Genomic DNA, 26,160 nt, shown 5'->3' on the forward strand with positions numbered 1-26,160 from the left:
ATCAAAATAGTGTGGTACTGGCATAAGGACGCATATATTGACCAATTAATAGAATAGAGATCCCAGAAATAAACCTTCATATATTTGGCCAACTGATTTTTGACAAGGGTACCAAAACCATTCAATAGGGAAAGGGTTGTATTTTCAACAAATAGTGCAATATCCATATTCAAATAAATGAAGCTGGACCCCTATACTGTATATAATTTTTAACTCAAAATGGATCAAAGACCTTCCCTAAGGGCTAAAACTGATGTTCAACATTATCAATCATTAAGAAAATGTAAATCAAATTCAGATAAGATAACACTTCACACACATTACAGTGGCTATTATTTTTTTTTAAATTCAAAATAAAAAGTGTTGGTTAATATATGGAGAAACTGGAACCTTTGTGCATTGCTAGTGGGAATGTAAACTGGCAAAGCTGCTGTAGAAAACAAAATGGTGGTTCCTCAAATATTTAAACATAGAATTACCAAATGATCAGCAATTTCACTTCTAGTTATAAACTGAAAATATAGGGATTCAGATACTTACACACCAACATAACTGCATTATTCACAATATCTAAAAGTTATAAAAAGTAGAAACAACCCAACTGTTCACTGACAGACGAATGGATAAACAAAATGTGGCTTATACATACAATGGAATATTTATTCAGCCTTAAAAAAGGGAGAATTCTGATATATATCACAACATGGATGAACCTTGAAGACATTATGCTAAGTAAAATAAGCCATGCACAAAAGGACAAATATTATATGATTATACTTATAGAGGGTATATAGATTAGGCAAATTCATAGAAACAGAAAGTAGAATAGAGTTGACTGGGAGCTGTGAAGAGGGGAGAAGGGGTGTTGTTTAATAGGTATATATCTTCATTTAAGATGATGAAAATATTCTGGAAATGGATAGTGGGAATGGTTGCACAACATTAGGACTATACTAAGGCCACTGAATTAATAGTCTTAAAAATGTTTAAAATTCTAAACCTTACGATAAAATAAAACAAACATATGAGTACTTTAAAATCTTGATAAACATAATTTTAATTTTCATTGTTCTTATTAAAACTAAGATTTTTTAATATATTCATGTTTGTGTCAATTACTAATATTCTATTGATGTGTTCATTCTTCATTTATTGATTTGTATAGAGTTTTCATATATTATGATTATTAGTATATCAAGAAAAAAATCATGCCCACTCAATTATTTTCTGTTAATTTGCCTAGTCCCAGTGCTACTTCCAGAATGTCTTAATTATTGTAGCATTTTAATATATTTAACAGGTTTTAAACATTGTCTTTATTACTTTTCTATTTCAAAAACTTTTGACTATACTTGTTCTCATATATCCTTTTAGATTAATTTTAGGGTGATAATTGTAAAATTGAAAAAAAATCCCCTTGGGACTCTGGTTAGACTAGTAGTTTAAATGCTGTAAATTAATTTGGAAAGAATTCCTAGCTTTTGTGCTAGTTTTCTGTTGTTGCTGTTAATTATCACAAATTTAACATCAAAACCAACACAAATTTACTGTCTTACAGTTCTACGGGTCAGAAGTCTGAAGTGGATGTCACTGGGCTAAAGTCAAGGTTTTGACAAGGCTGCACTCCTTTCTGGATATTCTAGGGAAGGATTCATTTCCTGGTTCACTTGGATTGGTGGTAGCATTAAGCTCCTTGTGATTTTTGGACAGAGGTTCCCATTTTCTTGCTGGCTGTCTGTTGACGGTCATTCCCCACTTCTAGAGGCTGTCATATTCCTTGGCTTGGGGTCCCTTCCTGCATCTTCAGAGCCATTCAACAGCTGGTTGAGTCCTTCTCAGGTATCATCTATTTGATCACACTTTCGACTTAACGATTTCTTTTTCTATAGGGCTGCTCACTGTAGAACTTGGACTAGAGCCCAGTTCTCTGAATGCAGGGTGTCATTCACTTTTCATTCCATTACGTTGATTTCAGCCCAGAGAGTAATCCTAACTCCACCCCATCCCAGTTCCACTTGTGGTTTTGTTCCAAGGGCAGTTATAAGGTTGAAGCAGGAGTGGTAGGAAAAAGTGGGAGTCGTAGTTAACATAATGTTATTACATTAGGCGCACCCAAATAATCCAGGATCACCTCCATCTTTTAAAGTCTGATGATTAGTAATCCTAACTCCATCAGCAGCCTTTATTCTTCTTTGCCATGTAAGATAATACATTCACAGGTTCCCGGAATTAGGATAAGGATATAATTGGGGATGCAGGAGGTGTTATTCTGCCTACTACATCTTTATAGTTTTACGCTTCCTATAAAAAGAAACAAAATCTCTTACCCTATACTTAAGTCTATATTTTTCATTCAGCAGACGTCTTTGTTTGTTTGTTTTGTTTCACTTTTCTGGTCTTCTTCTTACAGGTCTTTACATTCCTTATTCAGTTCATTTTAGGCTGCCTCTATTTTTTCTGTTTTGCACAGAATCTTTTTTAGAATCTTCACAGTGCCCTGTAGATAACATTCAATAAATATTTGTTGACTGAGTGACTTAATGCTTTCTAAATGGTGAGTGATGCCACATAATGCAAAAATATTATGTATATATTTATTTTATATTCAATCATTTTACTGAATGTCCATATGTTTTAAATACATTCTATCAGGCATTCAAGGAAGTCGTAAGCCACTTCTCCATGTTTGTCAGGAATCTAGTACATTTCTGCTGAATTAAAGCTTAACATTCCTCTCCATACACTATTTCTCTGACACTGACTCAGCATAATGTATGAAACTCTTTCATCTCAAACATGCACTATGACCAGGTTTTATCAGTCTCTTATCTAGTATTGCCACTTAACATATTGGGAATAAACCACTCAGAAAGCAATCTGCTAGTTCAATCCCTCTCATTATTTACACTGATGGAGTTTCTTGGTGGGGTTGGAAGGAGTTAGAACCATTTTCCGGTTACCTCAAAAATTGTTACTTTTGACTTAAAGGACGGATAATGCAATTTTCTAGATGGGACAAATTCTTCATTTTTGACCCAAGGCTCAAGCTATAAGGAAGGAAAATTATCCCTGTTAGGTTTTCAAGTTTTACACAATTCCAAGTAACAAAATATGTGTCACACACTATAATTATTCTTGGTTCAGTTAAAAAAAATGATGGTACTGGAAAATCTTCCCCAAATATGGCATCATGAGGACTGTCAGTATCAACTTTAGGTGTTGTTATAAGTTTTCACATTTATCTGAGTCTGGACAGATTTCACTTTAGCAGTTTTGGAGAGGTAGTATTGGGCCTTATTAATCAGATTCTATTTGAAAACAACAAAAAAATGGAGAAATCTTAGTGATATAAGTGTATATTTATTTTTATAGGATCTACAAATGATAAATATTATCATCAAAGGTAAACCTAGAAAATACATAATAACCTAAGATTCAAACTGGATGAAGTTTTTAAACTTGAACACATTGGTGCCTGTGCCCTTGCTCCCATTTCTAAAGAGTGGAAGATACTCTAAAGTCCCTCCATTTCAAAAAGAATGATGCTCATCAATGTATAGCCTTTTATTAAGTCAACAGTCGTTTGTCTAGGCAATTCAGCAGCTCTCTTCCCTCAGGCTGATGATGAAAGAAAAGGTGAAAGAAGGGTGTACGTATAACATCCCTCACTTATACACATGCATACACTATTACCTCCACCTTCCTAGTGTTGTAATTTCTGGATAAGCCAAAATTCCATGCTAATAATATGATGACTATGCAAACACTGTCACAGCTGTAACTCTGGAGGACAGGGGTTGGGAAAACTGTGCACAGAGTCCATTGGTAAAATAATATCTAAAATTGAAAAAAAAATTGATATTTTTCCAACATATTTAGTAATATGGAGATAAAATTCAGATGAATCAGCTAAGAGTTGAAAGTTTCTGCTCCTGAGGAACATGAGTCAGTGTTAGGGAGCAGGACCACTGCAGTTCTATTTGATTTTTTATACTATGATTCTTAGCTTTTCTTTGATAATAATTTTAATTAAAATGTTTTAAAAAAATTATGATGATCAATGTATTTATTCTTCCCAGGAAACCCTTTTATTTTTAGAAAAAAAATTACAATCCAGGAATTCAGAACTCTAACCCCATGCCACTTGGCCAAGAGAGATTGGCACATTGCACTTACCTTTTTTTTTTTTTTCAATTTCCTGTTTATCATCATGCTTCATTCCTCAAATTATTTGGACTTGAGAATGCATATTAGAATTTAACATGGCCGTCTCTGGATCAGTAAAATCTCTTTAGTCATATTTCCTCTTTGTTCACGGTGAACAATAAAAGGAGAAAGAACATTGTGCACAGGTAAATAGATGAACCAGTCCTTAATTTTTTAATCTAAATCCCAGTTCTTGAGCCTGTCTTCATGGAGTAGAGTAAACAAAGACAAAAGACATCATGGGTCATGAATTCTCATGGTTCCAAAACACAAACATATAATTATGGACATTTGTCCTTACAGATTTCTTAACAATTTGTAGTAAAAAGCAAATTTGCTCCAATTTACAAAGTGTTTGTTTGCTCGTATTCCTTCTGCAATTAAGAAAACGTAATTCTCTATTGAAATAATGGACAGCAAAAATAAAAAAAAAAAACATTTTTCTCTACTATTTAATCATCTGTGCTGCTGAGTTATTGTTACAAGTTAATGGAATTAGCCAGAAAATTATACAGAGCATTTATACTCAAGGTCTGAAAAAATGATTAGGCTGAATAAGTAAAATCCAGATGTTGGAAAAATTAACTTAAAAACTGGTGAAGGTATATCACCCTAGCAGTGCTATCAAATGTTTTTGAGTCCTTTCAATTAATAGTAAGACATAATAAAAAGTAGACTGGAAACTAGGATTTTAATACTGGATCTGCCCCTCAAATGTCATTGGATAATAAGCCAGTCAGTTCCCCTCTCTGTGCTTCACTTTGTCTGTAAAATAAGGGGATCGTTAACTGGATGATCTTGCAAGTTTTTCAGGTCTTAGAGGAATACAAAAGACATGACAAGGATTTCCTCTTTCTCTACTCATGCATCCCTTAGGTTGATTTATATAATTATATGCAGGCATTTGAAAACCCTACCGTCTCCAAAGATCTGACCATCAATTACAGCAGGAAATGTGGTAGTTTAATTTAAGCTAGATCTTAGGCATCGTCAGCAAGACCTAAAGCTTGGCTGCATCTCAATTATCCCTACAAATTAAGGGTGTGGTATCAAGAATAATCCAAAACACTTTCACTTAGCTTTGGAATCCATTATATTCTTTGGTTTACAGAAAACTCACATGAACATTTTGGTTCATTCAGGCTGATTTTTTAAATTTGTTGACTAAATGACACACTCAACGATCTAGTCTAAAATTATTCCTCACTGGATAGAAAAGTCACTGTCTTTGAATTCGACATAGTCCTTGAATTTCTAAGGGCTGGTTCACGCAGAGACCTAGTTTACATGGTAACAGGAGAGACCTTTGTGGTGTGTACCCTGCTCTCCACTCTGATTTGCTAAGCCATGTTTTAGTTACATAGCACCACTGCTTGGGACTCATTTGATTGGCAGTGGCTGAGCATCAGAACCAAACTCAGCCAATCAGAGCTCTGTGACTAAGAATGAACTCTCAACGTGGGTCTGGGTTCCCCTATGTGAAAACTACATAAACATGAGAACTGGGGCACAGCCATTAGCTTATGAGTAGAAATAGCAGCGATGGCTTGCAAAGACAGCCAAATGAAAAGGATTTGCTGAAAGACATGGAAACAAAACAGAGAGAAAGCCTGTTTTCTGGGCTTCCCTTGGCTTTCTTAGTCCCTTTTGAGTCACAGCTGCATTTTTGCCATTGGCTCCCAGGTCACCCTCCTCTACCATCATATTAAATTCTTCCTTCTTGCTTAGGCTAACAGGAACCAATTTCTATTATTAAGAACAAAAAAAATTTGCTACTGTTAAATTGACTTTTTTTTCAACTGAACTGAAAATTTGTCATGAGAAGATCTTTTTGATGGCTCTATATTTTTCTAAATTAACTTGTCATTTGCTCAGACAGAAAGTGGCTTGCTGTCAGAGAGCCCAGATTATTAAAGATGATTGCACATTTAGAAATTTTGTCTTCTTTTCCATGCCATTCTCTGTTCTATAAAGTTTAAGCTTAATTATATAACAAGAATGATAAACCACACTTCTAAGGTTAACAAAGGGTCATAGCAGTGGAACTTTTTATTGTAATGACCAATGGCATTCCTGAATCAGTCACAGGTTAATACATAATAATTACTTCTTTTCTGAAAACAATGGCAAAATATTCCTAGTAACAGATGACTCAAATGGCCACTGCAATACCTTGGCTGCCATTTGTTGACTACTTCCAGAGAGCTGCAAAACACACCCCTTCTTCAAAAATTGAAACTCCAAAGCTTTTCAGATCTGGTACTATAATGCCAAATGCACCAAAATGATGTCAACTGATGTGAGTCCAATTCTTTACAACATCTCCACTTCTGTGGATCTTAGTCTCTTCATCTCATTTGGAATAGAAAAACCCAACATGAAACCCATAGGCCAAATGTCACCCAATAGACCACCTGCTGATGCCTTCCTTCCTGGGACACGTTAGTGAACATTTTGTGCCTCTGTTTCCTCATCTGCACAATGGGGTTGCTAACTGTACCTACCTCATAGGGTTGTGGTGAGGCAGCTATTACTCACAAAGGGCTTAGAAGGGTGACTGGCAAACAGGAATACTCAATTAATTATGGCTTTTTAAAATTATTTGTATTACTTCTCAATATTTTTAAAAACAGACTAGCTAGTTATGGATGGATGTCCTATTGCTAATATGTTTGACTGTTAGAAACCATAAATTTGATGAGGTGTGTTGGACAAATCTGTAATTGTAATCAAAGCTGAATATATTTAATGATCATATTTTGAGACATCTAAGTTCAATTTTGCTGAAAGTAAATAATTAAACTGGATAGACTTAAAGCATTATTGAATAAGGAGGAGTAGGGCTAACTAAAGCCTGCAGGAAGCATCGGACTCATTTTGGGGTCATGGCCAGTGTTCATGCTATAAGAATAGCTTCCCATGTAGCCTTTACACAGCTGGATTTCATAGCATGTAGATCAACTGTTGAAAACATGGACGAAAGAAAAAAGAAAAAGAAAAGACATAGATATATCCTGTTTGTCTGAGTTCTAATACTGCTTCCAAATCAGGCCTTCTTGGCTTTCACGTTTTTGGCTCTAGAAAATTCTGGGCCTAGAAAGCAACTATTTCTCTGGTTACCCAGAAGCAGAAAATTACTACTTCGAACAGACTGTGGTCTCTTGTGCCTACCTGCAGAGTAGCATCAGATCAGAGGAGATGCTCTTCATTTAGAAACATATATTCATTGTGTTGAACCTCACTGTGAACGCCCGCCCCACCTCAGGCCATAATCTGGAAGGATATGAAAAATTAGAAGTGAATCGTTCTACGCAATTAAGTGGGAAGGACTTTAGGTCTCAGCAGGAAACCCAAGCAGGATGATAAGAAAAGATAAACAGAATGTCTGAGCCACGGAAAGGAAGGCCAGCCCTCCACATCACCTCCATGTAGCCAGCCAATAACATATTGGTATTTTAGGACAATGATATGCAACGCTCATTTTCACGTCGATATGGTGTCATCTATATGGTGCTATGTTGATATGGTCCCTTCGTTCCTGCGAAGCTTCAATAAGAGAGAAAAAGAAAGTAGAGCAGAAGCGAAGAACAATGTCTGGGACTACAGCATGGACGAAGACAGGGAGACTCCACAAAAATCCACAGGTGGCATTTTCCATAGCAGTGAAAATGAAAACAGAAGGTGAGGGGACTAGGTCATACACACAACTGAGCCTTGGGCTACCTATGAATGACCTCCCCGTGCACAATGGATAGATACTTCTTCCACATGATGGCAAATATCTCTGAACGTCATCTCATTGTCTTGAATGTTATCTTTCCATTGTCTGATTTGTTTAGGTCCTGCTCGGGTCCCATTCAGGACTATTGTGTTTTCTTAACTTATTATTATGGTTGCCTTCAACTTCTTAAACAATTATGTCTCCTACAAGTCTATGTTTATGTAAAACAGTGGCTGAGTACTGATAGGTGACCAGAATAAAAGTAGCCTGTACAAAACAGGATTGGCTTCCAAAGGGAAAAGTAGTTTAAGTGTTTTTTTTTTCCTTCTGCATTTATTTCTCTCAGTGTGCAGCCATTATGAAATAACATTCCCACTTTATCAAAGGTTACGTTTATCAACAGTTAAGTAACAAGAAATTTATTTATTCCACAAATATGTGTTGCTAGGAGCAGGACCACAAAGATAAATACTAAATGGTCACAGTTCAGCTCAGGAAAGAGAAATGAAAACAAAAATGGAGGCCTGTGTGTACACTACGCTAAGACAATGCAAGGAGGTGTAAAGAACTCTGGCTTGGGGAGATGCAAAAAGTCCAAAAGAAAGTGACAGCTGGAGCAAGTTTTGAAGAATTCATAGGAGCTCACCCAACCCACAGGAAAAGGCATTGCAGGAAGGTGAGGGCATGGGCCTCCGGGAAACCAGCACTTGAACAGGAAACAATGGGAAGCTTCATGTGTGGGGAAATTGGCAGGAGAAAAGGAAGAGGGAGGCAGTGCTGAGATTCTGAAGGTCTTTACATGACTCGGAAGCTATGCCTTTAATCTATGGACGATGGAGATCCAGCTTGATAGGGACCAGAGTGAGGAAGATGTGCTGCTTTAGAAGGATGGGTTGGAAGGAGATAGAAACAGAATCTGAAAATCCAGAAGATCTGAGCTGTGATGATGACTGGGGGGGGGGGAGCAGGGAAAGTTATATCACTATTATTGGCCAGAGCCAACTGGGATACCTCTGTTTTATTTCCTGAACCTGTCTCCCTATGTCTACCATTAAACTTGCCTAAGGGAAAAGGGTTTAAAAAAAAATTCCCTTCTTTTTTCCTGGACCATTCCCAAGTGAGGAGTTCTACATCCAAGCAATTTTTTCTGCTTTCCTGAATTTTTAACTGCCTCTTGGAGCCATCTGCATTCATCAGTTTTACAACCCTTTAGATTCCCACTCCAATTACTAAACAGAAAACCTTTTCTGCCCTACTAAAATATGGACTGTCAAAGGACCCCTGGGCTCGGTCTGTAAATGGAAGCGAAGGGATAAAGTCAATTCCAATCTGAGGCTCTGGGTTCAGAAAGCAACACTAACTTCACATCCTTGAGCTGGAGTGATTTGGAGTCCCCACCCTGCCCCTCCACCACCCCCACCTTTGTGCACCACCACTGACTTTCACTTCCCAGGGTGATCTCTGGAAAGCCAAGTTGTATTGCTAACATCTTTACATGCAATCCATCCAAATGATCTTCTGCCAAATCTCAGTGGAGTTTAGAGATTCCTGTGAAGGGTTTCTGCAGCTTTGTTGTTTTTAAATCAGACTTCTCTCATTTTGTTTCTCTTGCTTCCCTCCAGCTTCGGGGGAGAGTTCAGCTTTCAGTTTGATGAGTTATCAGTTAAACACCTCATCCCCAAAGGGCTGCCTTGGAGTCTTTTACGACTGACCTTGGAAACAGTCTCAGTTGACTCAACAAGGTGGACCACGATGTCCTCAGTGATGACTCATCTCCTATAGCTAGGCTGTATCTACATGTGCTAATTTATTTAGGAAGAAAAGTTAGGTTTAAATATTGTATAAAGTACTTTTAATGGAAAATTAGTTATGACTCACTGGGAAATTCAGCTGATTATTTTCAAAACCAACTAGCCTTTTAAAAAAATTAAACATACTCTGTTTTTAATATCTGTGTCTGAATATCTCTTGTGTACTGCAGTTAGAGGAAACATGAAAAGGATGGTTCTGACCAATATTTCCTTTTCTTCTTCAGAATAAATATTAATATCAGTGAGCTCTTCTTCATGTGATTTTAAATAGCGCTAGAGGAGACCCAGATTAAACATCTGAAAGAATCACTAAAAGTGAGACTGCAGCCACTAAAATCCACAGAAGTTAAGACACACCCAAGGTCACACAGGAAGTGTGTGGCAGAGCTTAAATTCTACCCAGGTGTCTTGGGTTTTTTTGTCCAAATCTTTTTAGCTACTTTTCTTTCTTTATTAAAAAAAAAAGTCTTTCTCTCTTTCTGTCTTTCTTTCCTTCCTTCCTTCTCCTTTCCCTGTCTGTCTTAGGTTCATAATAAAATCTGCAGGAAGCTACAGAGATCTCCCATGTACCTCCAGATCTCACACGTGCAGAGCCTGTCCCACTATCCACATCACTCACCAGAGTGGTACCTTTTCCACTAAGGATAAACCTACACTGACACATCACAATCACCCCCAAGCCCATTGTTTACCTCAGGGTTCATTCTTGGTGTTACACATTCTATAGGTTTAGAAAAATCTGTAAGGACATATACCCATCCTTGTAATTTCCTACAGGGTATTTTCACTGCCCTAAAAACTCCTCTGTGTTCTACCTACTCCTCTGTCCACCAACCCCTGCCCCTGGTAATGATGGACCTTTTCACTGTCTCCATAGGTTTGCCTTTTCCAGAACGTCATGCCATTGAAATCATATCCTATGTGGCCTTTTCAGATCAGCTTCTTCCATTTAGTAGCACGCATTTAAGGTTCCTCCATGTCTTGTTGTGGCTTGATAGCTCATTTCTCTTTAGCACTGAATAATATTCCAGAACTATACACAGAAGTGGGCCAGGCGAGAGTTACATTGGTAAGAACCACCGATTTGGTTCTGCAGCTGCTGGCTGCGATACCACTTGGGCTCTGCAGGTAGGAGCTGGGTCGGCCAAGATCCTAGAACTCGTTGTTGCAAGTTTCTCCTGCTTCTTCATCACAGTCACTTTCCCTGGGTTCATGCCCTGCAGATTCCCCTGCAGTCCCCATGGGGGCTCCCAAGAAGTGACCCACAATGCCTGGGGGCGAGGCTGGATGTCCCTCCTGCCTCTCTTTTCCCACTGGAGGAATCACAGGCTGAGGGATGACCTGGGTGTCGTGTTGAAGCAATCTGGGGGGCCATGCCAGCAGCCTATAGCTCCTCCCTCTCCCTCTTAATGGGTCTGTCATGGTAACAGTGGTACAGGGGGTGCTTCAGCCTCAGCCTCAAGTTCCAGGATTCTCTTGGTGATGTCTTACCCATGAATCTTTGTTAGTTGTCCTTCTTGTGATGGGGAATGAAGTCAGGAAAAACCTATGTCACCATCTTGGTGACATCACTCCTGAATAGTATGCCACTGTTGGAGACACTGGTTTATTTTTCCATTTACTTACTGAAGGACATCCTGGTTGCTTCCAAGTTTTGGTAAACATCCATGTGAAGATTTTTGTGTGGACATAAGTTTTCAACTCCTTTGGGTAAATACCAAGGAGCATGATTACTGAATTGTATGCTAAGAATAGATTTAGTTTTGTGAGAAACCACCAAACTGTCTTCCCAAGTAATCTAGCTGTACCATTTTGCATTCCCATCAGCAATGAATGAATGTTCCTGTTCTCCACATCCTCACCAGCATTTGGTGGTGTCAGTGTTGCAGATTTCATCCATTCTAATAGATTTGCAGTGGTATCTCATTGTTGTTTGAATTTCCTTTTCCCTACAGACAAATGATGTGGAGGAATTTTTCATCTGCTTCTTTGCCATCTGTGTATCTTCTTTAGTGAGCTATCTGTTAAGGTCTTTGACCCATTTTTTTTAATTGGGTTGTTTGTTTTCTTAGCGTGGAGTTTTAAGAGTTCATTGTACATTTTGGATAACAGTCCTTTTCTTTTGCCAACATTTCTGTATGTGCAAACTACATGTTCTTTGAAATATCTTAGCAATGAAAGCAAAACCAATTAAGCTATAAGCTTAAGACTTCCTCAGATAATCCTACCCATCTATGATGATATCCAAGTTGGTAAAAAATCATAATTGTGTTGATGTGTGTGTTCATATATGTAAGAGCATTGTCCAGTATTTCTTATGGCCCCCCCCCATTGGACTAGGCACTGAGGATAAAAATGTGATAACGTGGCACACTAAAATAATAAACAATATAAGTCTAACCCTGGAATGTGAAAAGTTCTGGGGTACAAAGGAGAGAAGGTCTGAAATGTGAAACGGACGATTTAGGACTCTGACCCATGGCTAAGAATTGTCCAGAGGAGGAAGAAAGGAAAGGGCATCTCAGGCAGAGGCCAGCATGAGCACACACATGAAGCTGTGGAGACACATTGCGGGAGGAACCGGGTACCAGTCTCCTGGGGCAGGTAGGCAGAGCCTGGTCCCTGCCTTCCCTACTAAGCGGAGTGCTTTCTGAGGTTAGATACAAGGTTTTCCAACCTACATTGGTAGTTTCCATTCCAGGGATCAATGTAGGGCTGGTCTGCTTTTTCTGACTATAAGACGGTCTAGAAGGGAAAATTTCTATTCAGAGGGTGCCCTCTCTTGGTAAGAGGTCACATGAGGCATTTCTTTCCAAGAAAGAGAGAGACAGATAGAGATATAAATTTCTAAAGAGAAACACCTACTTGCAGCTTCAGGCAACTCTAAGAGAATATGATTTCCCTGACAGGTTACCTTAGTTAACAATACAGCAAGATGTGGGAGAAAGAGCCACAGACTGAGGAGAATTAAAGTTCAACAGGCTGAGTGAGCTTAAGCCTCTGAGCCTCCGTTTAGAAAGTTATTGAACTGCCCTGGGAGACCATCCTCTCTCCTTTCCTGACATGCCCTGACTTCTGAAAAAATACGGCTTATTGTATCTTGGCCGAATACAGAATGCTTGTACTTAGACTGTGTTCGCAGGAGTTAAAGGCTCTGAATGCATCAGAGAATCCCTACTGGAAGAAAAAATGTCCTTTCTGGCCGTGGCAGCTTTGGTCTCTCAATTTTCCATCGCAGCCAGAGATAACTGGCCCAGATAATTTTCTCTCTCTCTTTTTCCCATGTTTGGTTGGCAATAAAAAGCCTATTTGAGAAAGTAAATAATGTAAACGCAGCAGAATCCCAATCCAGCCCTCCAACACACGCCCACCACCATTTTAAACTACAAATCTGCCAAACCACACATCAACCAAAATATGCTTGTTGAGTGTATTATGGGATTCAGAGGATATATCTTCTTTCCAAATGATTTAATTTTTCAGGCTTTCCACACAGTGATCTTACGTGAGCCCTACATCTGAGAAGAGGCAGGAGGGGGTCTCTGAAACTTGTGGTGTCCTGGGGTTTGGACACTCCCCACAGACCATCTAGCAAGTGCTTTATGGAGCAAAAAACATCTGGAAACGGATAAGAGTGTGAAGAGCAGAGAGAAGGAAGGTTGGTGCAAACTATGAGTGGTCATGTGGGAGAAATCAGTTAATTTTCTCAGCTGTTGCCAAAAAAAGTCACAGTGGTATAAAGAAGTGGAAAATGAGAAAACTCCATTATCATCCAAAAACCAGATGTGAAGGAAGATGGGACCGCAGATCTGACTTAGGCGCGGTTGTTGTCCTCTGGTGCCCTCTACTGTCAGCGAGGGAGACTGCAGCCGCCCGCCCTGAGGAAAGAGACCAGGCCAAGCCCGAATATGGCCGCAGGCCAGAGGTTCAATAAATGTGTCAACTGATAAAAAGGAAAGAAAGAAGGAAGGACAAGGGGAGAGTGGACAGAAAAATATCAAATTCTTTCCAAGACTTCAACCAGGGTTAATTGTATCAATATTCAAAATATTTTCAGAAGTTTTTATGTTTAAACTACTGACTAAGATAACAAAAAGTACTGTCATTTGGCTTTTTATGGCGCTTTACAAATTCTCTATTGTTCTATAAAGTATTTGCTGTGGTATGGACCATTTCAGTTCAGAAGCCTGAGAACCTGACGTGTGTGGACCAAGGGGCTCCCAGTTTAGGGGCGGATGGGAAATGTCTATTCCTCATAACTTTGAAAGGTATTATTCTCCAGTTTGCTTCATTTTACTTAAAACTGTCTCATAGCACAATGGATCAGAGGCCACAGTTGACTGAACAAACACTACTAATATCACCCCCACCATATGTGAAATAGTGGCTGCTAATTGCTGAGTGAGAGATGTTTTAAGCTCAGCTTTACTCCACAACAGATATTTTATTCAGTACCAGGATGGTTTGAGAGCACCCTCACTCCCTTGACAGATGTCTTGACAATTACTAGAGTGTAACAGTTAGTTAAACTAGGCAGGAGTAACAAGTAGCCCATCCCCCTCTCCCCCCGCAAGTAAGCTCTTTTCTTGCTTATGGAACTGTCTCAAGGTGGTGTTCCTGCCCAACAGGCAGCACACTGCATGGTGATCCAGGGACCAGGTTCCTTCCATATTGTGGCTCTGCCATCCTTCAGGGCCACATCATTATCTCCACCTGTGTCCCCTTCTGGAATAGACAAGACAATTCCATCCTTTGTGCTCACATCCCACTGGCCAGAGCTCAGGCACAAACCACACCTAACTGTGGCAGTCTAGCTGTGTCCCCAAAAGGAACACAGATCTTGGGGAACAATGAAATTCAAGGCTATGGCTACCAGAACTTTGGTGGTCATTTCATGTTCTCCCTTTTTATGACACACTCTGTTCAAATTCCTCCTGATTATAAATCCCTCATGTTAGCCCATCACATTTCTGACTGCTAGCACCAACATTTGCAAGTTGTGTCACCCAGGACAAACTACACAGTACGTCTAAGATTCTTTTCCCTCATCTATAAAATGGGGATAGTGATAGTACTTACAGACAGCACTTATACAATGTAAGGGATAAGTGAGCTAATGTACATAATGCACTCAGCGTGGTGCTAGCTACTAATCAGAATGACTATATTTATTGCTTCCTTCTCCTATCTTGACTCTTTCCAAGTCAAAGCAGATCAATATATCTCTATTTTCATTATGTTCAACATATCATATGCAGAAGGTATTTTATTCCTGCCCTCAATGAATTAAATCTGTTTTGAAGATGGGACATAAAACTGGTAGAAAGTTATGCTTTGAGAATATTTATACAGACTATTGAGCCATCAATAGAAGAATTTTCATTAAAAAGTGCATGATTCATCCCCAAATTAGTAGTACGTGTGATGAAATTTTCAGAAATGAGAGTTAATGTAAGACCTTACGAGGGAGGTAGGATTTGGATTTGGTCTTCAAGAGTAGATTCTAAAGGGAACCCTTCTACAGTGCTGGTGGGAATGTAGTCTGGTGCAGCCATTATGGAAAACAGTATTCAGATTCCTTAAAAAACTAAAAATAGACTTACTATATGATCCTATGATCCCACTCCTGGGCATATAACTGGAGGGAACTCTAATTTGAAAAGATACATGCACCCCAATGCTCATAGTGGCACTATATACAATAGCCAAGAGACACGGAAGCAACCTAAATGTCCATCAACAGATGACTGGATAAAGAAGTTGTGGTATATTTATACAATGGAATACTACTCAGTCATAAAAAAGAATGAAATAATGCCATTTGCTGCAACATGGATGAACCTGGAGATCATCATTCTAAGTGAAGTAAGCCAGAAAGAGAAAGAAAAATGACATATTATGTCACTCATATGTGGAATCTAAAAAAAAAAAGGATACTATGAACTCATCTACAAAACAGAAATAGACTAAACAATCTTATGATTCCTGGGGAAAGGGGGTGGGAAGGGATAAATCTAAGAGTTTTGAGATTTGCAAATGTTAGCCACTGTACATAAAAATAGATTTTAAAAAAAAGGTTTCTTCTGTGTAGCACAGAGAACTATGTTCAAGGTCTTATATTAACCTTTAATAAAAAAGAACATGAAAATGGATATATATGTGTATATGCATGACTGGGACATGGTGCTGTACACCAGAAATTGACACATTGTAATTGCCTGTAGTTCAATTAAAAAAAGAAAAAAGAAAAAAAAAGAGTAGATTCTAGATAAGGATAATGTAGGTAAGAATTCGGACAGAAGGCACTATGGGAAACTAGAATGACCTTTAAAAAAAAAAAAAGCAAAGATCAAGAAAGCAAGGACCTGGGGGAAGGGGCAGGGAGCAAGGAAAAGTTAAGAGACAAGGGATGATTCAATTTTTCTATAAGTATGTGAATAATAAAAAATAAAGCTAGAAAGGTAGGTTGGTGCTAATAGAAAGCTAAGCTAAGAGCTTGCCTTTGTAGGCCATTGACTAGCCAATCTAAATGTGCAGAAAAAGCCTTTTGAAGACAGGGAAGGATATATAAAAGGAGGTGAAGGGCAAGAGTTAAGAGCCCAGGCTTCAGAGCCACTGCCTGTTTCAAACCTTGGCTCTGTCTCTTAAAACGTATGACCGTGGGCAACTTTCTCCACCTCTCTGTGCCTCAGTTTTCTCATCTATAAAATGAAGTGATAACCCCTCGTGGAGCAATCATGGGGATTGGATGGCTCCGTGCACTCAAAGCTGTTAGAAGAGAACCTGGCCCGTGGCAGACCCTCAGTCAGAATAAGTGACGGTAGTGAGGACTGTGGTGGCAGTGGTCTGCCTCTCGGTGGATCCTTCATGACTTCAGGATGGAAGTATTAAAGTCAACCTAGCCTTGTGGAGAAAGGGGAACCCTCCTTCACTGCTGGTGGGAATGCAGTTTGGTGCAGCCACTGTGGAAAACAGTATGAAGATTCTTCAAAAGACTAGGAATAGATTTACCATATGACCCAGGAATCCCGCTCATGGGCATATATCCAGAAGGAACCCTACGTCAGGATGGCACCTGAACCCCAATGTTCATAGCAGCACTATTTACAATAGCCAAGACATGGAGACAGCCTGAATGTCCATCAACGGATGACTGGATAAAGAAGAGGTGGTATATTTATACAATGGAATACTACTCAGCCATAAAAACCAACAACATAGCGCTATTTTCAGCAACATGGATGCTCCTGGAGAACGTCATTCTAAGCGAAGTAAGCCAGAAAGAGAAAGAAAAATACCATAAGAGGTCACTCATATGTGGAATCTAAAACAAACAAACCAACAAACCAACAAACAAAGCATAAATACAAAACAGAAACAGACTCCTGGACATAGAATACAAATTTGTGGTTGCCAAGGAGGTGGAGGGTGGGAAGGGATAGACAGGATTTTAAAATTGTAGAATAGATAAACAAGATTACACTGTATAGCACAGGGAAATATATACAAGATCTTATGGTAGCTCACAGAGAAAAAAATGTGACAATGAATATATATATGTTCATGTATAACTGAAAAATTGTGCTCTACACTGGAATTTGATACAACATTGTAAAATGATTATAAATCAATAAAAAATGTTAAAAAATAAATAAATAAAAATAGATAAATAAATGAAGTCAATCTAGCCTTACACAACTGCTCCAAGTAGAACATCTCTCTCTCTTAGTAACAAAGAACTCTCTGAATGGATAGAACTGTAGAAACCTTCAATGAGCTCATGTTCCCCCTTTGGCTTCATAGATACAAGGGCACCCAGGCATTTCCAAGCCAAACCAAATGGTCACTTTTCCCTGGAGCTAGGTGGAGTCACTCACTAGGGCTGCCATAATAAAATACCACAGACTGGAGGACTTAAACAAAGGAAATTTTTTTCTCACGATTCAGGAGACCAGAAGTTCAAGACCGAGGTCTTGGCAGGTTTGGTTGCACCTGAGGCTCCTCTCCTTGGCTTATAGATGGTCCCTTTCTTCCTGGGTTCTCACACAGCCTTTCTTCTGTGTACACATCCCTGGTGTCTCCCTATGTGTCCAAGCTTCCACTCTTATAAGGACAACCGTCATACTGTCTTAGGGCCCACCCTAATGGCCTCATTTTCATTTAATCCCCGTTTTAAGGAAATTGTCTGCAGATACAGTCATATTCTGAGGTTCTAAGGGTTATAGCCTCATCACCTGAATTTGGGGGGAACACAATCAATCCAACCCACAACCCCAGGCTAGGACCTTTCTCCTCATTATATTATTTTCTCCAGTCCCCTGTCAAGGAAGTCTCTCTTCATGACCCTTACATCATAATGGACAGTTTGAGACTTTAGCAAGAAAGGCAAGAGGTGTACTTGTGAATGACTCACTCATTCATCCATCCTGATACGTCCCTAGTGCCCCCAGCGGGCCGTGTTCTGGGCAGTTATGCCAGGATCCAGCCATACATGGAATAAATTGTCTGCCCTTGTGACACATGCTTTCCAGTGGGGGCGCCATATACATCTGACATAATACGTGTTGGCGCTTGGAGTGTGTCAGGTGTGAACAGGTGCTATGAATAATAAGAAGGAAGAAGAAGGAAGAAGAAGGAAGAAGGGAGCACCCTGGACAGTAAGGGTGACAGTTTTCTAAGGGTGGTCATGGCAAGCCCCCTTCCTAAGGTCACATCTTAGCGATGACTTGAGGAAACAAGCCATGCAGATAATGGGAGAAAGAACAGTTCAGGCCAACAGAATGTGGGGTGGGACGACCTGAGGTGGGAGTGGCTAGGCACACCACCAAGGCCAGAGCAGAACAAAGGAGGGGGAAGTGCTTGGAAATGAGAGGAGGGGTGGGTCAGGCCCCCTGAGCAGTTCTTCACTGTCATTGTAAGGATGTTGACTTTTGCTGGAGTGAAATAAGAAGTCATTAGAAGGTTTTGATCAAAGGAGAAGCACGATCTGATTTGCATTTTTAAAGGCTCACACCTGCGGTTGTGTTGAGAACAGGTTGTGTTGTCTTGTGGTCATGTCACTTCAGTATTCAAAGCGAGCATCTTCAGATCTCTCTCTGCTCGATCTTCACGTTGCCTTCTCCTTTGTACATGTCTTGAATCTCTTTTTGCCTCACTCTTAGGATACATTTGATTGCATATCCACTCAGAGAATCCAGGATAATCTCTGCATCTCAGGATGGGTGTGGGGAGTGGGGAGCAGTGAGCAGGCTGGCTGGTTGCATTTGTCAAGCTGGGAGGTAACAGTGGCTTGACAAAAGTAGAAGCAGTGAAGATAGTAAGAAAGGTTTAGATGCTTGATATGTTTTGAATGCAGAACCACCAAGATTTTCTGTTATTCCGTCTGGTGCTTATAACTTCCTCTTGGTTGCTTTTGGCATCCTGCCAAAGTTCCAGTTACATCTTGGAGCCAAGTATACAACTTAAATCCATGCACGTCCTCCCAAATGCAATCTACACATCAAAAAAAATGAACACGAACCTTACATAAATCCTTACATGGGAAACTGGATAAAGCAGGCATCTTTAACCATCTATACCCTGATCACAGGTTATAAAAAGTCCAAAGCCAAAAGGGATGCAGAATGCCTCCAGATGGTATGATATTCAGATAAAGAAATACAGACTGTCATCATGCATGTGAAGCATTTCTAACCAGAAAAGGAAAAGAGAGCAGAAGACAGGAAGGCAGACCAGGAAAGTGATAAAATTTGCTTTCTCTCAAAGTGGGTGACTAGCCTGGTGCAATTACTTTTGCCTAAGAGTTCTTGTCAATACTTCCAACAGCAAGCTACAAAATTGTTTTCTGATTGCTGAAGTTAAGAAGTTGTAACTTGAGGTTTTCTTACTTAAGATGAAGAATTTAGCATCGTTCTTGTCATCTTTTTCTTCCCTGATTTTTGTTCATACAGTCAGAGATACTAACTCAAGATAATTTTTACTAAGTAAATTGACTTAGTAAATTTTTACTTAGTAAAAATTATTACAGTTATTATTACTAACTAGTATTATTTTATTGAAAAATGACTATCTGTCTCTGAAGACACTTGTTCCCCACCACCTTTCTCAAACAAAAGCTGATTGTTTTCCCCCATACTCCATGTGGCAGGTTGAAAAATGACCTCCCAAGAAGAGATCCACATTCCAATCTCTGGAACCTGTGAATGTCACCTTACACAGCAATTCTTGCAGATGCCATTAAATTCAGGATCCTGAGAAGCAAATATTATCCTAGATTATCTGAGTGGGTTCAAAATGCAATCAAATGCATCCTGCTCAGAGTGAAGCAAAAGTAGACTTAATACATATACAGAGGAGAAGGTAATGTGAAGACAGAGCAGAGAAAGAGATTTGAAGATGCTCACTTTGAAGGTTGGAATGATGAGCCCACAAGCCAAGGAGTGCCACAAGTCTCCAAAAGACGAAAGAGACAAGGAGCAGATTCTCCTACAGAATCTCTGGAGGGAGTGCCACCTTGCCAACACCTGAATTTTGGCTCAGTAATACTGGCTTTGGACTTCTGACATCCAGAACCATAAGAGAATAAATTTCTGTTGTTTCAAACACAAAGTTTGTATTAATTTGTTTCAGAAGCGCAGGAAACTAATACAACTACATATACTTCAAGGCTGCACTTTAAGTAGGTGATTTGTTACCCTGCATCGCTACTTCTAAAAAGATTTTTCCCCTGTATCCATCAGACTTGACCACCAGACACCTCTTCCTTTTAACATCATCTGGGCACCTACTGACCACCCCCTGATCATCAAGGGTTTTAGCACTCCGCTGGCTTCATTCTCCTCTTCATTCTTACTCTTGGCAATTTCAACAAGTCCTCTGCTCCTGAAAATGTTTTACTACTCGGTTGAGAGGATGTGCCCCTCACATCACTTGGGTCATCCATATTCTCATGGCTTTCCCTGAATCTTGTCATCACCAATAATTATACACCCTCCAAAATCTCCATCAGTCAAGCTCCTCTCCACCCACCACCTCCTACCCTCCCAGCACATGGACTCAATTCTCTGCTCCAACCCTGTGTGGGCCACACAGGGACCACCACTGCCCTGACCCTACCATTGATCACTACTCCACCCTTCTTCTGACCTCATTTCCCTCCAGCTTAGAAGCTTTGATCTAGTATTAGAATCATCTCCTCCCTAACACCCTTCCTGGTCCTACCTTCTATTTTATTTGCCAGATTAAGCCTCCAATCTGCTTACCTAAACTGTCTGCCAACTCTGAGCTAACTGTCTCACTTTAAACTTGTGATGATGAGTCTCAACTCAGCACTGCCCAGCACTCCTGCTGCTTCTCCAGGACAGTTGTTTTCTCTTTCTCCAAATATTTCACAACCTCTTATTTTCAATAGACCACACGTATCCCTCACCCAGTCTCTGCTACAGACTTTGACATATTCCTGAGTGAAAAACAAAACAAAACAAAACTCAGGAATCGGACAAAGCTAACCTCACCTTCCTACTGAGACAGGCTGGAAGGGGGCAGGGCACAGCCAAAGGAATGACAGTAATTTAACACCAAAATGGTGGAAGATTCAACTCCTAGTTGGCCTTGAGGATTAAGAACGTTTGACTTCTAGTAGACCTTGAGCTTCATTATATGCTCATTGTAATGGCGTGATAGATGACATGCATGCAGGCGCCACGACAGTCCCAAGGATGACCGCAAAAGGCCAAAGAATGGGCGGTGGCCCATTTCCTGGGAATCTCAGCCCCAGGGTAGTTGGAATGGTCCCACCTGTAAGCATATGAAGCTACTGAGACCATAAAAACTGACAACACCACACCTAGTGGCCTTTTCCACTCTCTTCTCTTGGGAGACGGCCCGCACTCTGTCTGTGGAGTGTGTACCTACTTTTACTTTAACCTGAGCACCCAAGTCCCACAACCATTTCCTTGCCTTTCTCTTGCCTTACACTCTATGCAGTATGTACCTCTCTAAATAAATCAACTTTTACTCAACAGTGGCTCGCACTTGAATTCTTTCCTGTGTGAAGCCAAGGACCCACACATGGTGGGGCCCATCCCAAGGGCTCAGCTGAGACTTGAGACACAGCCCTCCTCATGCGCCACATCCATTTTCCTGCATCACTACTACTAAAGCCACTCAGAACTCACCTTTTCTTCTCTGACATGATGGAGGAATTACCCCAGCTCCCAGCTGGGACCTGTTCTTCCAGGTTTACACTGGACACCATCTTGCTCAAAGAACTTGCCCCTATAATCTCCCCTTTTCTCTTGTGTTATCAACTGCCCTTTCACAACTGGAGTGTTCCCATTGGCTGACATGCATGTGTTATTATCACTCATCTAAAACAAATTTAAGAAAAAACACCAGTCTTTCCCTCCCACACTGGCCTCCAGCTACTCCCACTGCTCTTTAATCTGTCACAGCCGAGCTCCTTGAAATACCCTTTACTCACTGCCTCTTCTTTCTTACCTTCTACTCTTTGCTCAACCTGCTTTTTTGGAGTCTCATTTCTCATGTGACCCCTCCCTCCCTCACCCTCCCCCCAACCAAGAAAAATTCCTTCAGTTTTTATCAAGATCTCAGAACCAATGGTCGATTTCCTATTCTCATGACCCAATCACTTAGCAGCTTTTAACCCAGTTGGCTACTTCCTTTTCTACACCCACTTCCCCCAGAGGTTCCCTGAGACCATGCTTCCCTGACTTGCCTCTTAACCTCTTACCTCACTGGCCACTCTTCAGTTTCATCTGCTGAAACTGAAGAGTGTTCCTTCCTCTCAGCTGAATCTCTAAATGTTGAAATACTCTGGATCCTGTTCCAAACCTTCTTCTCTTCCCTGCCTACCCTTTCTCCCAGTGTCATCTTACCCAGTTCCATGACTGTGAATACTACCTGTATATTTGCAACTCCAAAATCTGTATGTGCAACACTGATCTTCCCACTAAGATCCACACTCAGATATTCAGCTATCTCCTTCAGCATCTCAGATTTAACTAATCCAGAGGAGAACTCTTGACCCACCCCCAAACCAGCCATGTGCATGTCCCGAAGTGGTAACCCCATAGGTGGTACCCACTTCAACTGAGTTGCTCAGGTCAAAATCCTCTTTCTTGCATCACTTAGATCCAGTCCTCAGCAAGTGCAGCAGATATTTCTCAAACCCAAGCCTCTTCATCACATCATCATCAATATTTTGGTCCATGTCACGACCGTATCTCAGCTATGACACTGCTGCCCTTCTCGATCTCTCTTCTCCCACTCGCGTCTCTCTATGCCTCATTCTCTGAAGATCAATCACAGAGAGTTTCTCCAAGATTAAATGTGATCACTGTCACTCTATTACATCTCTCCGACGGCTTCCTACAGCAACCAGGAGAAAATCCAGACTCTAGTGTAGCTTACCCATCCCTGTGATCTGACCCCTCCTTAATCTCCTGCCCATTGTGACTTCTCTCAAAGTTCCTCTTATCTTTTGCTTCCTTTATTTAAAAAAAATAGTTTTGCTTTTCTTTTCTTTTTCCCAGCTTCATTGAGGTATAATTGATATATAACATATGTCAAACCATCACACTGACCACCCTTATATCTAACTTATGAAGAATAGCTTCCCATGATGTAAGGTGCCAGCACCACCTCCACCCCCTCCTTCCCGACTCACTTCTCTTGGATGAAAGATGCTCAGGATGGGAGGAGAGTGAGAAGGTTCCACGTGTCCTGGGTCTATGATGCAGGGGTAGATGGCGGGGTTGGTCCGAGAAATGTCCAACTATCCCTAAACATTCTCTATTTTTCATAATGCAAGTCCTGATTATGCCCTGCAGTGAGGGCTAAATACTGCTAAATTCAGCTTGAATGAGAGTCGACAGTCACTCAAATTCTGGTATTAGGTTGTCTTTCAGTCTTATTTGAATACATCTATAACTCACAGCCACGAATCAAATATACAAATCTCATTTTCCTTCATTTCTCTGTTAGTAAAATAAATTAGTTCAGAAGTCCCCACATCTGCCAATGGTGAAAATTCAACTATGTCCAAAAAAAGTAACTCAGCTACTTCTTGTTTAAAGCTCCATCTTTGGGAAGTAAATATTTATTCAAGTTCTGGATTCTCCCTTATCCCTTTCTCCCTACCACCTTCTCTCTGGGGGTCATCTAAGTTCCAGATTTTTAGGTACTGTCCCAGCTTTGGGGAAGGAATATACAGTCTACATATTTTTATTTGTTTTCAATGTCCCCTATTGCCGTGGGGCTTGTCCCATCTGCTGTTGGGCGTCGGACTCTGCACCAGCCACATCACTGCTCGTGCCCGGACCTCCAGCCCCACAGCTGTCAGATCTGCTCACTCTGTGCCCTTGCTCGAACTATAAGCCCTTTTCAATCAGACATCTCTCAACTCTTCCACCTCAATCCCACTTTGGAGTCTTGGAAACTCTTGGCTATTTTCCTTAGGCCATCTTGATATTGCCTGCAGTTGTAAGACAGCTTGTCCAGTTAGCCACATTTCTCGGAAATTGTTCTCTGCTATTCCAGCACGCTGCTGCTCAGTGTCATATCTGCACTGAGGGCTCTGCAAGAATCTGACAGTCTCCCAGAGACATACCATCTGGACTCAAATCCCAAAGCTTTCTGCTTTGGAGTGCCGGTCTGGGCCATTCTACAGTCTCTCCACCAATAGATGGTGTCGGGGAAGGGCAGGGCCCCCTCACAAGGGCACATCGACATCTGAGCTCTGGTTACCTCCCATTAGAATCCCCGTCTCAACTCCTACTCCCATAGGTAGGAAAGTTGCTCACATCCATCACTTTCTCTCTCCTGTATTTTGGGCTGTGCTGTAAATTCTATGTTTATAAGTCTCTTGGTACGCAAAGCTAATATTTTATCATATTAAAGAAGGTCTTTGCTTTCTGCACAATGCCTGGCTCTAAGTCAATGGACTTCAGTATACATTTACAGAAGTCTACAAAGGGGCTCAAGAATGATGAATTTGACTTGACCAGGATGCATCTCTCCTGAGACTCACTACATTTAGAAATCTTGGACAATGAAGGGGAAGAGAAATGGGTGAGGGAAGAGGGGAGAAGCAATGCCTTAGCAGCTTTAAAGTATCACTCCCTGCTACATGCTCTTTATTTCTTTTGTAGGTCTTTGTATTCTTCTGTGTCTTTCAAGGACTTTTACTGGGGAGATATACAAGGCTACGTCAGGAGCTGCCAGCCAGTTGCTATTTTATCTCATTTATTTATTTTTTATTGAAGTATAGTCAGTTACAATGTGTCCATTTCTGGTGTACAGTATAATGTCCCAGTCATGCATATATATATATATATATATATATATATATATATATATACATATATTCATTTTCATATTCTTCATTAAAGGTTATTATAAGATATTGTATATAGTTCTCTGTGATCCCAATTGCTATTTTAAACTGAAGGCCTTGTGTTTATTTTTTTATGGAAGCAAATGTTGTGTACAGGAATTTTCTTTCATCTCAGGCATTTCTCTCCATGGAACCTCCCTATCTGAGCAGAAGGAGCCAGGAACCAAAACCAGAGCTAGAAGGGCACATACCAAAAGAGAGGATGGGGGGATGTATCCGAAGTAGACCTCTGCTTATCTCCCACTTTGCCCCAAGCCATGCCTGGTTTTATCCAAGCCTCAGAGAGCAGGTGTACTGATTTCCTAGTACCGCTGTAACGAAGTGCCACAAACAGGGTCACTTCAAAGCAACAGAAATGTACTCCCTCACCGTTGTGGAGCCTAGAAGTCTGAAATCAAGATGTCATGAGGCTTGGTTCCTTCCAAAGCTCTGAGAGAGAATCCATCCCACCCATGCCCCTCTCCTGGCTTCCGGTGTTTGCCAGAAATCCTCGGCGTGGCTTGGCTTGTAGCTGCCTCACCCCAGTCTCTGTCCCCATCTTCACCTGGCCTTCTCCTCTTGTGTGTCTCCGTGTCTTCATACGACCTTCTCATGAGGACTCCAGTCATTGGATTTAAGGCCCATCCTTACCCAGGAGGACTTCATCTTAGCCAGTTAGATGGGTGAAAACCCTATTTCCAAATAAGGTCACAGTCTGAATTTCTAAGACGATATGAATTTGGAAGGAGACTTACTCAACTTAGTACAGATAGAAAAACGTATCTTGCAGTCGTCTGTGATTGTGTGTGGTAGGTTTTTTCCAGAAGCTCCCAGATGAGCCACTGACTAGTTTCTGACAAAAGTTGAGAGGGGCAGCGGGTTGGAAGTAGAGTTATGCTCTCTTAGTGCAAATTCTTAGGTCAAGGGGACTTTTGAAAATATAGATGGTTAGCATTTTTTAATGATGATTACCATTCTCATGTTTCTAGCATCTGTTGCATCCAGAGTTCTTTCATCTTCCTCTCTAT

The 26,160-nt window shown here is 40.5% G+C and overlaps 1 protein-coding gene across 1 annotated transcript in view; it reads right to left on the reverse strand.

Annotated features, from left to right (window-relative positions):
* LOC140694505 (netrin-1-like) overlaps positions 1-26,160 on the reverse strand; it is a 171,713-nt gene that overhangs the window by 124,949 nt on the left and 20,604 nt on the right.

Source organism: Vicugna pacos, unplaced genomic scaffold, assembly GCF_048564905.1.
Source record: "Vicugna pacos unplaced genomic scaffold, VicPac4 scaffold_21, whole genome shotgun sequence".
Taxonomy (NCBI): Eukaryota; Metazoa; Chordata; class Mammalia; order Artiodactyla; family Camelidae; genus Vicugna; species Vicugna pacos.